Source organism: Syngnathoides biaculeatus, chromosome 13, assembly GCF_019802595.1.
Source record: "Syngnathoides biaculeatus isolate LvHL_M chromosome 13, ASM1980259v1, whole genome shotgun sequence".
NCBI lineage: Eukaryota > Metazoa > Chordata > Actinopteri > Syngnathiformes > Syngnathidae > Syngnathoides > Syngnathoides biaculeatus.
Genome location: NC_084652.1, coordinates 20,481,689 through 20,494,799, shown reverse-complemented (window position 1 = coordinate 20,494,799; position 13,111 = coordinate 20,481,689). Strand labels below are relative to the sequence as shown.

Here is a 13,111-nt window from a genome sequence, read left to right as displayed (position 1 = left end):
TGGTCTGAAGTAACTTGGGAGGTTTTTTTTCTTTTTTTAAATTCTCTGCAAAAAAAATAATGCAATTTCAAATGTAAGTATCCCTCTGGGTGAGAAGCTTCCAGACAAGAATCCAACCATTGTTGGACTCTTTGGAAAAACAGCTAGGCATGCCACACCCATGAACCCACACGACTGAGTATTTGGATTTCATAGTGACATGAACATGGTGTGGTATGTTCAGAAGAAGAGAGAGGCTGTTGTCCTCCTGAGCACCACACGCACGAGGTATTAAAAGTATATGCATTCATTACTCAAGTACAGAGGTGGGTAGTGTACCCTAGTATTGTGCTCAAGTAAAAGTACCGTAACAGAATACTATGACGCTATTTACTTGAGAGTAAGAAAGTCCTCAATAAAAAATAAACTACTGAAGTATAGAGTAACGTGTAAGTAACTGGATTTTTTTTTCAAATCAGAACAAGAACATCACATAAAATAAGAAAATAAAATATTGGTGTCAACACAGCTGCCACCATTTACATTTTTAACAGCCGAAAAAAACAACACATACATTTGCCCCTACAGCAACATTATTTGGTTGGTCAAAACAATGATAGAAACATCAGGAACTAACCACAAGGTGTTTTCTTGAGTTAGAGGTGGGCTGAAATAACCTAAGTCTGGGCATTCACAACTTAAGAGGTGCATGCCAAAGCTGTTGTAAAGTAAAAACACTCCCGGCTGTTCCACACCTCCACCCTGTAACCAAAACTGCAATGGCGTCTTATCCGAAAGTGGAAGTCTAAAAACTTACGCCTACACAAGAATTGATGAATAAAAATACCGAACAGCATATCAGTCATTTTAATGGAATCCTTCTTCACATATATACTTCAGTAAAAGTACCGTATTTTATGGACAACAAAGCACTACTTTTTTACTGTGGTGTGAACCCTGCAACATATTTAACAAGGCATATAAAACATTGATTATCATTATTGATTTTTTTCACTAATTTATAAACCTACAACAAAAACTTGTTTCAACATAATTGTTGAAAAATGGCCATTCACTATAATGCGCTCGGGTTTGGGCATCTGCAGAAATCTCTGTTGTGTAGAAGAAAAAGATTTTATCTGCAGTGCACGTTGAAGAAGAAGAATCTACCTCAAATGCACGTAGAAGAAGCCGTCGCTCCGTCCAGCGTGCGTATAAGAAGACAAAACTACAAAGTAAACTGCGTTAGGTTTTGGTACTCTCAAAGCAAAATGCAGCAGGAGATGCACGAACACAAAATATATATTTTGCCTCTCCACTTTCTGTTGATATGCAAACTCATCACCGTCTTTGATGAGCCTGATAACTGTGGTGTCATTTTTAAATTTCAAGAGTTTGACAGCCGGGAGCATTGAGGTGCAGTTGTTTGTGAGAGCGAGAAGAGCAGCGGAGAGAGGACAGAACTTTGGGTTGCCCCTGGTGCTGATGCTGCGTATGGATTAGGTGGTGTCCCCATATAGCCTTAGCTGCTTTCCCCCCTTAGCCTTAGCTGTGTTGTCCTGATTGTTGGGAAGTTGTAGAGCCACTGGGAGATGGAAGGCGAGACGTTGAGCTGCAGAAGCTTGAAGGAGAGGAGTTCAGGGATGTTGGTGTTGAACACAGAGCTGAAGTCCTTGCAAAGCTTCCTACACTGACATCGTGATTAAGCATTGATTTGGAACCTTAATGTGCCACTGACACAAAAATCAAAATGTAAAGTAGATATTGTTAATAAATGATAATAACAGTCAAGAAAACTGAGCTGGGATCAGTTTATAAAAGCGCAAAGTTGCGTCAGTCTTACTTGATGAAATGCGCATCACAGTTGCGGCCATATTTGTCTGTGATGTCATGTGCAGCCATCACACCGGAGCTCGGCCATTGAAAACACACTTTGCCAAATGCAATGGTAGATGAACAATAGAAATTTTCAGATTTTTCTGATGCCTCTTCTGAGACTGGAGCTCTTTTTGAGGAACAATACATCTCAGAAGCGAGTGAAGCGACCGGACTTTTTACCATATCGTTTTGAGCCATATTTAGACGATATGCGTCCACTGACACAAGACTCCCCTAGAGACACAGACGAGTGGGACGACAATGAGGAGGAGGGACCCGATGAAATACTCTAAGTGACTGAATGTCGAGCTCCTAACCCTTTTACAAGTTTTGTGTAAGTAGCATACTCAGGAGGACCCATGCCGGGCGAAGTAAATATCATGGATGTTATCGAAATTTATCTAGCGCTATTTGTTATGTGTGTCTATATTGTTATTTTAGCTATTCATTCTTTACTCTTATCTTTATTTTCCTTTCTCACGTACTTTATTACTTACGTACTTTGTTTATTGATTTGTATTTATTTATTTAATTTGTTTATAATGATGAGGGTCTTTTGTTACGTTCTAAGAGAAAAACTCCATTTTGTCATCGGACGTGGATGTCTGTAATGTTCGGGAGGATGGCTGTCGACGGGAGCTTCTTCTTACCAGTGCTGCTTTTGGACAAGTACACAAGTACACAGAGACCACACTGTTTTCTCTCTTTCGTCTTTTGGACATTTCTGGAACATTGGCCTACTTCGAACATTCGCTGGAAATATCATTTGCCTATTTGGAACATTCGTTCGACTTTGGTGACAATACGTCGTTTGGCTAGTTAGCTCATGTTATACACTCCTAAACTGTCTTTGTACTTCTATTTTGTGTCAGTTTTTTTTATTGTTTTGTGTTGTATTGTATTGAAATTGTCTTAAATGCAATACAAGTGCTTTGTTGTATTTTACTGATTTGACCAAGGGGATTTATTCTAAATTCACACGTAACATTTGCTATAAACTGTAAGATAAATTAGTCTCCCCCACTATTATTTTTTTACTCGCTCTATTCACATGTCATTTGGAACCCAAAAAAGCTGTTGTCCTTTGCAACTGTGCAATCAATTTTTCACAATGAATTGGGTCTTTTGGAAACGTGTGAAAAATTAATCCATATTTCCGAGTATTTAAGCAAATTCCAGCAACACAACGAGCTGACATATTGGCAAAAACGCAGAAAAAACAGTTAATTTTTCACCTGTACAAGAGATAAATACATTTTACTCTGCAGCTGAAGTTGTCTGCATCATACATCACTTCCGGCTACTTCATCAACCCCATACAGTCCACAGATTTTTTATGGCGCAAGATGAAAAGGTCTATATACGGCAACATTCTGACATGCTGTGAACAAATGGATGATTCCATTCTGGATATTTTTTTTGGGGGGGGTAAAAAACATACTAATTTAATTTTTTTTTGTGTCAGTTGCACTTTAAAATGATGCTGTACCACAGGTGTAGCTTCAGGTTATTCTTTTTTCCTAAATTAATTGTGTTTTCATCCACACCAATATAGGCTACAATTGGTAGAAGGGTTTTGCAGAATTTTGAGGTTAAATATGCGGCCATGTGTATTATACATAGGTGTGCATTATAGATCAGAAATTATGGGATATCTCACAATTCATTTTTATTGCAGTAATAATCTCACAGTACAATAATTATTTCGATATCATGGGAAATTTCACAGGATGACAGCAAGGTTTAAGGTAGAATGGGACAAAGTTGCTAAAGGAGGAGAACCAATAAACCTATCGCTATCTTCACAGGTTTTTGTGAAAAACACATTTTCAAATTGCATACTATGGTGCACTTATATCCCCATCAAGCCAATGTTTACATTTGTATACTGGAACTCCAAAACACTATTAGTGCTGCAGCAATATTCATGCTATGCTCACATTAACAAAACTGTCCATTGACAAATTGTCTCTTCAATAATTTTATAATATACCCTCACTTTTTTAACATTAGAAATTCTAACATTTGAAATTGTAAATTTCCTACCAAGAGTGATTTCTTTGCTTGAGAAAGAAAAACAGTTATGTCATTGTCCCTCTTAAAGGCATAATCCAGAGTTTCTTTTCCTCCACTTATTATTATTGTAGAAAAGCCCGAACGCGAACTTGGATCAGCCGCTGAATCTGGACACAGAAAGTACCAAAACTGTGAAATGGTTTTTGTTGAAAGATAAGTTGCGGCAGTATGTTGATCATGTTTTAGTTCCTGAAAACTTTGAACACTGTTGACATAGTTAAATGACATAAGCACGTCGTTCTTAGCGAAAATATTTTATTACTGCAAATCGTTTGGCCATTCGCAACGAGAAAAACAGGATAATATTGTGGACAAATGGCAGCACGGTGAATCAGGTGGAGACTGTTGGCCTCGCAGTGCTGAGGAACCATGTTCAATCCCAGCCCTCCCTTTGTGGAGTTTGCATGTTCTCTCCGTTCCTTCGTGGGTTTTCTCTGGGCACTCCGGTTTCCTCGCACATCCCAAAAATATCCAACATTAATTGGAGACTTTAAATGGTCTAAATCTAGGTGTGATTGTGAGTGTAACTGTCTCCATGTGCCCTGCGATTGGCTGGCAACCAGTTCAGGGTGTACCCCGCCTCCTGTTCGTTGAGAGCTGGCATTGGCTCCAGCACTCCCCGTGACCCTCGTGAGGATAAGCGGCAAAGAAAATGGATGGATGGATGGATGGATGGACTACGTGGCAATTAAAACAAGCAGTATTACATACTTGTCACTCACAGAATAGGAGACCTGTTGGCAACTTATCAAAAATAATTTGTGCATAATGAAATAGAATGAAATAAACCTGTGCTGTATCCATACATTTGTTCTCATTTTATCAACTTTGAACCTTATTTTTCTATATAAATTACAGATGTTGCAGGAAGTATCTTCTGCACAAGAGGTTGACATCGAACCAGCAGATGCTGAATCACCATCTTTGGTACATTCCAAAAGTTGCCAGACTGAAAAAGTGTCTGTTCAAGTTAAAGTAACACATTTACTCAACATGAATTTGCATAATTTGTTTTTATCCGCGCACACACACACTCACACCAGTGAGTCTATTTAAATAATCAATTTTTATTTATAAAACTGTTGTTTTACAAATGAGTGTAAATGAGGTCACTTGAGAACACTAAATCTATGCGTTCATGTTGAAATATGTTTCCTTCGATATAGGAGGCATCCCTTCTAATGGTTTAGGGTCAGTCTGATCGTGAAAAAAATAGCTGGAGTCCCTTCAAGGTTTCTATTTTGTGGCCAAATACTGGTAAATGTTGACTGGAAGGATATCAGTTTGTCACCTCAGTAAGAGCCGGGTCACTCAGGAAGATTTCCATTCCTTGAAGACCCCCAAATGAGCTCTACACAAACATGAGCAGACTGATGGATAGTTGGAGGATTGGAGAGGGAATAAGTTATTGAGAGGAGGCAAGAGACCATCCTTATTTATTGTTCATGCATTTTTAAACAGTAGAGCAATGGGGTCAAACAAGTAAACAGGACTTAACTGGAGGGCAGGAAGGAAAGACGGTGGACCACAGGATCAAGCGATGGAGATATCACAGTAAAAGAAATAAATTAAAAAAGGAAAATGTAAAATGGTTGTCCTTTTTTTATTAAAAAACTCATGGATTGTTATTGTTTAGGATATGTGATGATTTATTTTACAAATCGGCAATTTAGAGACTCCAGTTGATGCATATTTTTGGGATGTGGGATGAAAACCGGAGTGCCTGGAGAAAACCCCTATTACAACTGGGATAAGCTCCAGCTCTCCCATACCCATTGAGAGGATAAGCGGCTAAGAAAATAGATGGATAGACTGTCCAAATTCAGATATTCAAAATAATATTGGAGTAAACGTAATGGAGTATGTGTAACACATTCCTACCCACCTCTGCTGGCGACCAGTTCAGGGTGTACTCTTGCCTGCCCCCTGAAGGTAGCTGAGATAGGTCCCAGCAGATCCATGACCCTAGTTAGGATAAGCGATTCAGAAAATGGATAGATGGAAGGACAGTCTTATTTATATTATGATTATTTATGCAATTTTTTATTTGAATCGCTACAGAATTATTACTCATCTTATATATTCAAATGATGGTAAAGAAGCCCTGCAGCTGACTTGACATTTGACTCTTGCCCTTGCAAAACACACACGCACACACACACACAGCCCGGAGCATATGACTGATTTTGCCGATATTAGCTCCATCTCCACTGGGACTGGAACTCAGCAGTGAGTGTATGCCCAAGTGACAAAGGGACAAAGTGTTGTGGGGGGAGAGAGTAGAGCCACATTGATTTGATAAATAGAAGCTAAAGTCAAGAGGTCTGTGTTGACCTTTAACCTTTGTTTGAATGCTACATGCGGTGTAGTGAGGCAGGTGAATAATTTCCCGCTGATCTGTTCAAGTAATATAATTTCAGTGTGAATCCAATTATTTAAGTCATTTTTTAAAATATGAGAATTGGGACATTTGTTGTTATCAGGTAGCAGAGAGAAGAACAGAAAATATTTTCGAAAACATGCCTAAATTAGGCCAGTGCACGTGAGCCTATGGCTTTTTTTTTTGTTCTACTGATGCACTTCCTCCACACAACTAGTATATACAGTTATACCTTGACTTACAACTGTACCAACTTACTGTATTTTTCTGATTTACAGGCCATTCTTTGGTCGAATTTTTTGCTGTGCCATTGTAATTCAGGGACCACGTAAAGCCTAATTTGATGTTAAAGGGCAGGACCACAAATATCTTACCATTCCTGAAATAATAATAAATAACAATAGGTTTTTCCCTTTGTTTCAATAGAAAACTAATCAACTACATTAGGAAAGTTTGTATTGAATGAAATGTAAATCATTTTACAATCATAATATTTTGCTTGTTTTTCATCTGCAATGTGTACATGATAACAGATCACAATGATTGTATTTTAAAGGACAAAACTTATGAACTCAACATATTCAGAACTGTAAAATATGGTGGACTTTATATTTAAATAAACTTTATCCTTAACCTGCCAGTCAATCACAGGGCAGTTGAAGACAGACAACAGTCACACTTACAATCACACCTATGGCCAATTTAGAGTCCAATTAATGTTCCATGTTTTTGGGATGTGTAAGGAAACTGAAGTGTTCTTGGAGAAAACCCATGCTGGCACGGGGAGAATCATGCAAACTCCAGAAAGGCAGGTCCGTGATTGAACTCGGGACCTCAGAACTGTGAGGCCAACACTTTTCAGCTAATACACTGTGCTGCCCAAGATCATAATAATTCTCAAAATTATCTGGAGTGCCCACCATCACAATGTCTTGTGTTTTTTCATTTGTAATTCATCCTGCAGGCAAAACTCGTCTCCTCATGGGCCGGTTTTGCCCCACAGGCTCTTTTTTTGACACCATGCTTTTGAGTAATGGTGGTGGTAGAAATCCTGAGTTCAGTTCAGTTTGCTTCAATGTGACATTCAGTGATACAAGAGGGCAATACTAAAGAGAATCTACTTTCACTCAACAAAAGTAAAAAAGAAAATGGACAAAAAACAAAGCAAGGACAAACGTTTTAAAATTATTGGGCACCCATCAATCTTTCCTCAGATCAATTTTCTAAAGGCCAACCGATCATGAATAAAGCTTGAATGGGGTTAATCTGTGGAAATTATTTAGTTATTAATAATAATTTCTCAAATATTTAATGGCTCGTAAAGACAGACCGTATCCCTAATCAAAGCTGATGGGACATTCTGTCTTTGTACATCAGAGAATGTCCTCCCCTTAATAGGTTAAAGTGGTGTATGGATTTATTTCCGATGCACACTCTCTGGTAAAATGTCACACACACGTACTGTAGCATAAACATAGCATAAACTCCTTGATATTTTTCTGTTTTGGGGGTTAGAGGTCCTTGCACAGCAATTACAGAAGACATAAATATATTAATTTAACCTTTATTATTTTGCGCTCAAATAAAAATATCTTGGAAAGCAGTTGATTTGAGTATGTCTGTGTGTGTGAGTGTGTACATGTCCATGCACACACACGCACATGGGTGTGTGACAGGTACTCCTTATGTTGTGTTTTACATTGCTCTTAAAATGTTCTGTTATTTTGCTGTGCTTGTTTGTTTACGTGTCGAGAAGTTGAGACAAGCGTGACGAAGTAGCAGAAAGCTCCCTTCATTCGCAAACCCCTTAAACAAGCAATTATGGTTAATTTGTCCTTTAAACAGGCATGGGAAGTCATTTGTCAGAAAACACACACGCATGAGCAGAATTGGAGAATATTCATGTCCAAACCACCCCCTTCACAAACACTTAGTGCTAATTATTGTTATTAACATCATGGTTGAAATCCCTCCACAAGGACATGTCAGCACTCTTCAACATCTGCACCTTTTTTTTCCTTTTATTGAAAAAATGAAAGAAATGGGGGAGGAGGAGGTGGGAAGAAGTGACACATAAAGATATCTTGGGATCACCTTGAAAAAGCATAATCAAAATATACAAACTCATCCAAGTCCTTTTGTTTGACCACACAGTGGCAGTTTCCCCACAATAGCAATGGTTGCTCGAAATCCATTGGGCCAATCTTAGCATGAATAGTGATATAGCCATAAGCAGCACCATTCCTATTTTCTGCAAAACTAGGTTTCTTGTATCATTATTTTAGTCACCTGCTATCATGTACAACAATTCAAAAATGGTAAAACGTTAAATATAATTGAAGCTCTAAAAACATTGGATAATGGCTTGATTCATATTCCTGATCAATGCCATACAGATGGGAAAGATCAACAGCCATGTATGCTTAGCATACACGAAAATGCAAGTGAATTGAGAGAGCAGTGTTGGGAAATCTACATGGAAAATTGAATGAGCTCAAATGCAAGTTAGCTTACATTTTAAGTGATCGTATGTGGTACAACAGCCATAGCTCTTTCAACGTTGAGGCACAATGGTCCCTCGCAGGGCTTGTAAACCGTTGATTTGATGTACATCAACAGTGATTATCTAACATTACTGTGGGTTGTTGAAAGCAAAGATGGACAAGTTTACAGATATATTTGATTAAATGCATAAATGCTCGTTAGTGAGGACAAAGGCACACTGATGACATTAAACTAGTATGTAGCCTATTACTGTACTTCTTTTTCTTTTGGCTTGTCCCGTTAGGGGTCGCAACAGCGTGTCATGTTTTTCCATCTAAGCCTATCTCGCTTATCTTATACTGTACATAGGTGTGAATATGAGTGTGAATTTCTATTTGGCTATTCTGTATGTTGCCTGGTTTTGTATCACATTAAATACTTACTGCCTGTGGCTTATACGAAGGGCCATCTCTTTAGATTAAAAGAAATTTTGAAGAATATTAAATAAAATTAATCTTTGGAAGAGCAGCATGGTGGCCTCACTTTTCTGAGGACTGCCGTTCTAATCCCGGCCCCACCTGTGTGGAGTTTGCATGTTCTCCCTGTGACTGCGTGGGTTTTTTCTGGGCACTCCGATTTCCTCCCACATCCCCGAAACTTGCCTTGATCGGAGTCTCTAAATTCCTCCTAGGTGTGATTGGGAGTGCGACTGTTGTTTGTCTCCATGTGCTTTGCGATTGGCTGACAACCAGTTCAGAGTGTCTCCCTCCCGCCTGTTGACAGCTGCGATTGGTTCGACTCTCGTAAGGATAAGTGGCTCAGAAAATGGATGGCTGGATGGATGGATGGATGGATGGATGGAGTCTTTGAGAAATATTGTGAAAAATAAACACCAATACTGCCACACAATAAACTGTCTTGCTCTCACGTTGAATGCATCTGTCAGCTCATGGGTAAGCCCTTTTGATCCCCTCTCCCCCACTGTCTCTGATAGTTGGCTTGCTACTCACTCGTCCTAAATGAATTCATATTTTTTCTGGCCACTTGAATTTGTCACTTGACTTCTCTGTGTAATGTTCACTTTATAAAGACTGCAGTGCCTGTGTGTGCAATGTGCTTGCAAACCTGCACCACACAGTTGTGGCTTGGATGAAAACAGGTGGTTAATAGAGTCACCGACTGTCAGGTTGCCAAGTCAGGCAAAATGGCCTTCATGATGAACCTGTCAAAGGCGATCTCATTTTTCCTTCAAACACAATATAAAGACGTGCCGAATCATGACTAACACTGAGGTGGAAAAAAGAAAGCAGAAGGTAAAGCCTGCCGCAATATACAAGCTCTCCTTGGAGTCCCTTTTAAACCAGAATGATCTTAAAACTGTAGTTAAACGTCAATTTTAAACGAAAATTTGTTTTCATGCTAAATCACCAAGCATCTCAAATGAAAGAGTACAACACCATCAGATGATTGGAAATTATTAGTATTCATTTCAGCTTTTTGGTATCGAATGAATTTTTTATTTAATGTTAGCAAATAGAGCTTTTTGTGTTTAGTTCACGTTTAGGAAAAAGAAGAAAATACACTGAAAGCTATGAGCTCCCGGGGAGTAGTTCGGGGTACCTGTTTCTCACTTAAAGGAAGACTCTCCCCAAAATTCATATGTACAATAAACCCTCCAATCTGAAATAATATCATTAGTACATATATTTTCATTAATTGAAAAAAAAATTGAAAATAAATAATATTTTTGAAATCCAAGCAAAATATGGATGTGTGTCAGCTTTCACAGACAAATGCGGAAGAAACATTCTTGACTCCGCCCCTGACATCGTAGGTGCTTAGCATTACAGACCATTCGTTCTAGCTAAGCCAAGATGCCAACGTGTTGTGCAACAAAACTGAGAAAACGCACCCAAATTTCTCCTTCTTTCACCTCCCTTGGAGTTAACCTGACAGGATCAAGCTATGGCTGTCAGAGTTGAGGCTCATTCATCAGTGGGGAAATTTGCTCGCATCTAATCATTAATGGTTAGAAGCTTTTTAGTTATAGCCTCTTGTGCTAATACTGTTTAGGCAAGAACATATTTTATGAGGCGGCACGGTGGCGCAGCTGTTCAATCCTGGACTTCTGTATGTGGAGTTTGCATGTTCTCCCTGTGTCTGCGTGTGTGTGAACGTGCCTCCTGCCCATTTACAGCTAGGATAGGCGCCAGCATTCCTGCGACTATTGTGCAGCTAAGAAAATGGATGGATGGATATATACGTGTAAGCACACAACACGTCCCGGTTAGTATTTACGGTGATGCACACTGCAAACCCCCTATCCCCTTCCCCTCACCCCCACCGCCGGTGGATCGCGAGAAGCTTTGCTGCTTGAAAAGTACAACATGGTGTTAAAAAAAAGGTCTGGCTACCTGCTATATATTCTCTGCATCGAAAGCAACTCCTCAGAAAAGCATCAGATCAAAAAGCGTCATCATGGGACTGTTATTGTTCGTCTTCAACACCACGCTCCTCCCAACACGTCGACTTCCGCGTGTGTGTATTCTAGCTCAAACACTTGAACATTGTTATTTTTGTTTTGTGGCGGGAGTAGTAATAGCACGGAGCATCGACTCATTGTTATACTCGCTTTGTTGGCTCTGAGCACACAACAGTTCCTGGTTACTATTTATGGCGATCCGCGCATGCAACACCCCTAAGCCGGTCATTCGCGAGAGGCTGACTACTTGAAAAGTACAATTTGGGGGGGAAAAACAAGTATGGCCACGGTTGCTGTATAATCTCTATATCGAAACCAACTCCTCAGAAAAGCATCAAATCTCCTCGGTCCATATAATAGGACTGTTCTTGTTCATCGCTAGTGCCACGCCCCCTCTATAACACGTCAAGTGTTGGATGTGTGAATTCTGGCTAAAGCGCCCAGACTTCAATATTGTACGTCATCCTACTTTTGTTTTGTTTGTTTGTAATTATTTTTTCACAAAAAATTATCCACAAAATGTCAGATAGTGGACGTTCTCCATTCGGTGAAATGTATCCACGAGCAATGGGGGGTCAGAACAGGAAGCACTGCAGGTGTGGCAAACGCTGATTGGATGTCAGTTTTCCAGCCCAGCTCATTGGAATGTCTGAGCGAGAGAGGAATTTCGATAATACTTTTCCAATTTAGAGATGTTTCTTGGTGAAATCTGTGGATAACTCTGGCATTAAAAGAAACGTTGAACCCTCATCTACAAATTTTTAATGTGTGCTCCCATTCCTATTAGTTTCGACAAAGTCTTCCTTGAAGGCCACCAAGGCAGTGGGGGCCGGGGGGGTCGTGGGGGAGGATGGTCTGTTGCTGTATCGTCTCAAACTCTTGCTGTTGGTTGGTGTCCTGAACTGGGGTCCACACAATGGCACTCGGGTTTTATAGCGTTAACCACATGGCCAAAGCTACCGCTTCATCCCTACTAATTAAATATACTACCTGAAAAACAAACACCCAGCGCTACATAGTTACTTCAGCTAAAGTGTCTGACACAACTGCTATCAAAACAGACTGTGTCCCAGATGCAGAGGAGCTGGAGCCAAGAGCAGGCCGAGGCAGATAAGTTATGATGAACAGTTTATTAAGAACGGTAATGATAGTTTTCCTACGGTAGGTGTGTTGGCAGGCAGCTGGCTTGGTGCCAGGGTGGCAGGAATGATGTAGATCAGGACCACAAGGGAAATCCCGTGGTACCGCTTGTAGAGCCTCCAATACTTTGGTGAGTATTACCAGGAACAAGCGGTTTTTTTATGCATCTGGTGACGATGGCTGATTGGTGACAGGTGCATGGTTTGAGGAAAGTGCTGGAAGAGAGAGAGGGAGAAAAAGAGCCATCCAGGCTCCAACAATGGTACTGCAGGGCAGTTCATGACAATGTGAATTATGATTGGTTAAAGACACTGTCCAATGGTTAATATAGTTTATGTTTTCTTGGCCAGCACTACTGATTCTGAAGGCCTGGGAAGATTAGATTAACACGGCAGCACAAAGAGGCTGAAATCTAATTGGACGCAAAACTCTAACATCCACATACATGGCCCACAAGCTGTCGAGTCAAGAGAAATGCTATGAAATGAGAATAATAAATTATTGGGAATAGATAGACTGAAAAACACTTCTAGCCAGCTAGTCAGATGAAAAACAGTAAATATAGTATTAAATGTAAGCATGCCTTTTGAGCCGGATGATGACTTTCAAAGAGTAAAGTGGCAAAAATTATTTCATTGTTTGCTGTTTGTCAGAATGTCATAAACTAAACACCCCTCGATAAAAATTGTGGT

The 13,111-nt window shown here is 39.7% G+C and overlaps 1 long non-coding RNA gene across 1 annotated transcript; it reads right to left on the bottom strand.

The window, feature by feature from the left end:
• Positions 1–3,927: 3,927 nt before the first annotated feature.
• On the bottom strand, positions 3,928–12,533 carry LOC133510856 (uncharacterized). The gene is made up of 3 exons (XR_009797725.1): positions 12,440–12,533; positions 5,819–5,898; positions 3,928–4,040 (listed from the first exon to the last, which is right to left on the bottom strand). It is a non-coding gene; the product is annotated as an uncharacterized LOC133510856 (long non-coding RNA).
• Between the last annotated feature and the right edge of the window lie 578 nt (positions 12,534–13,111).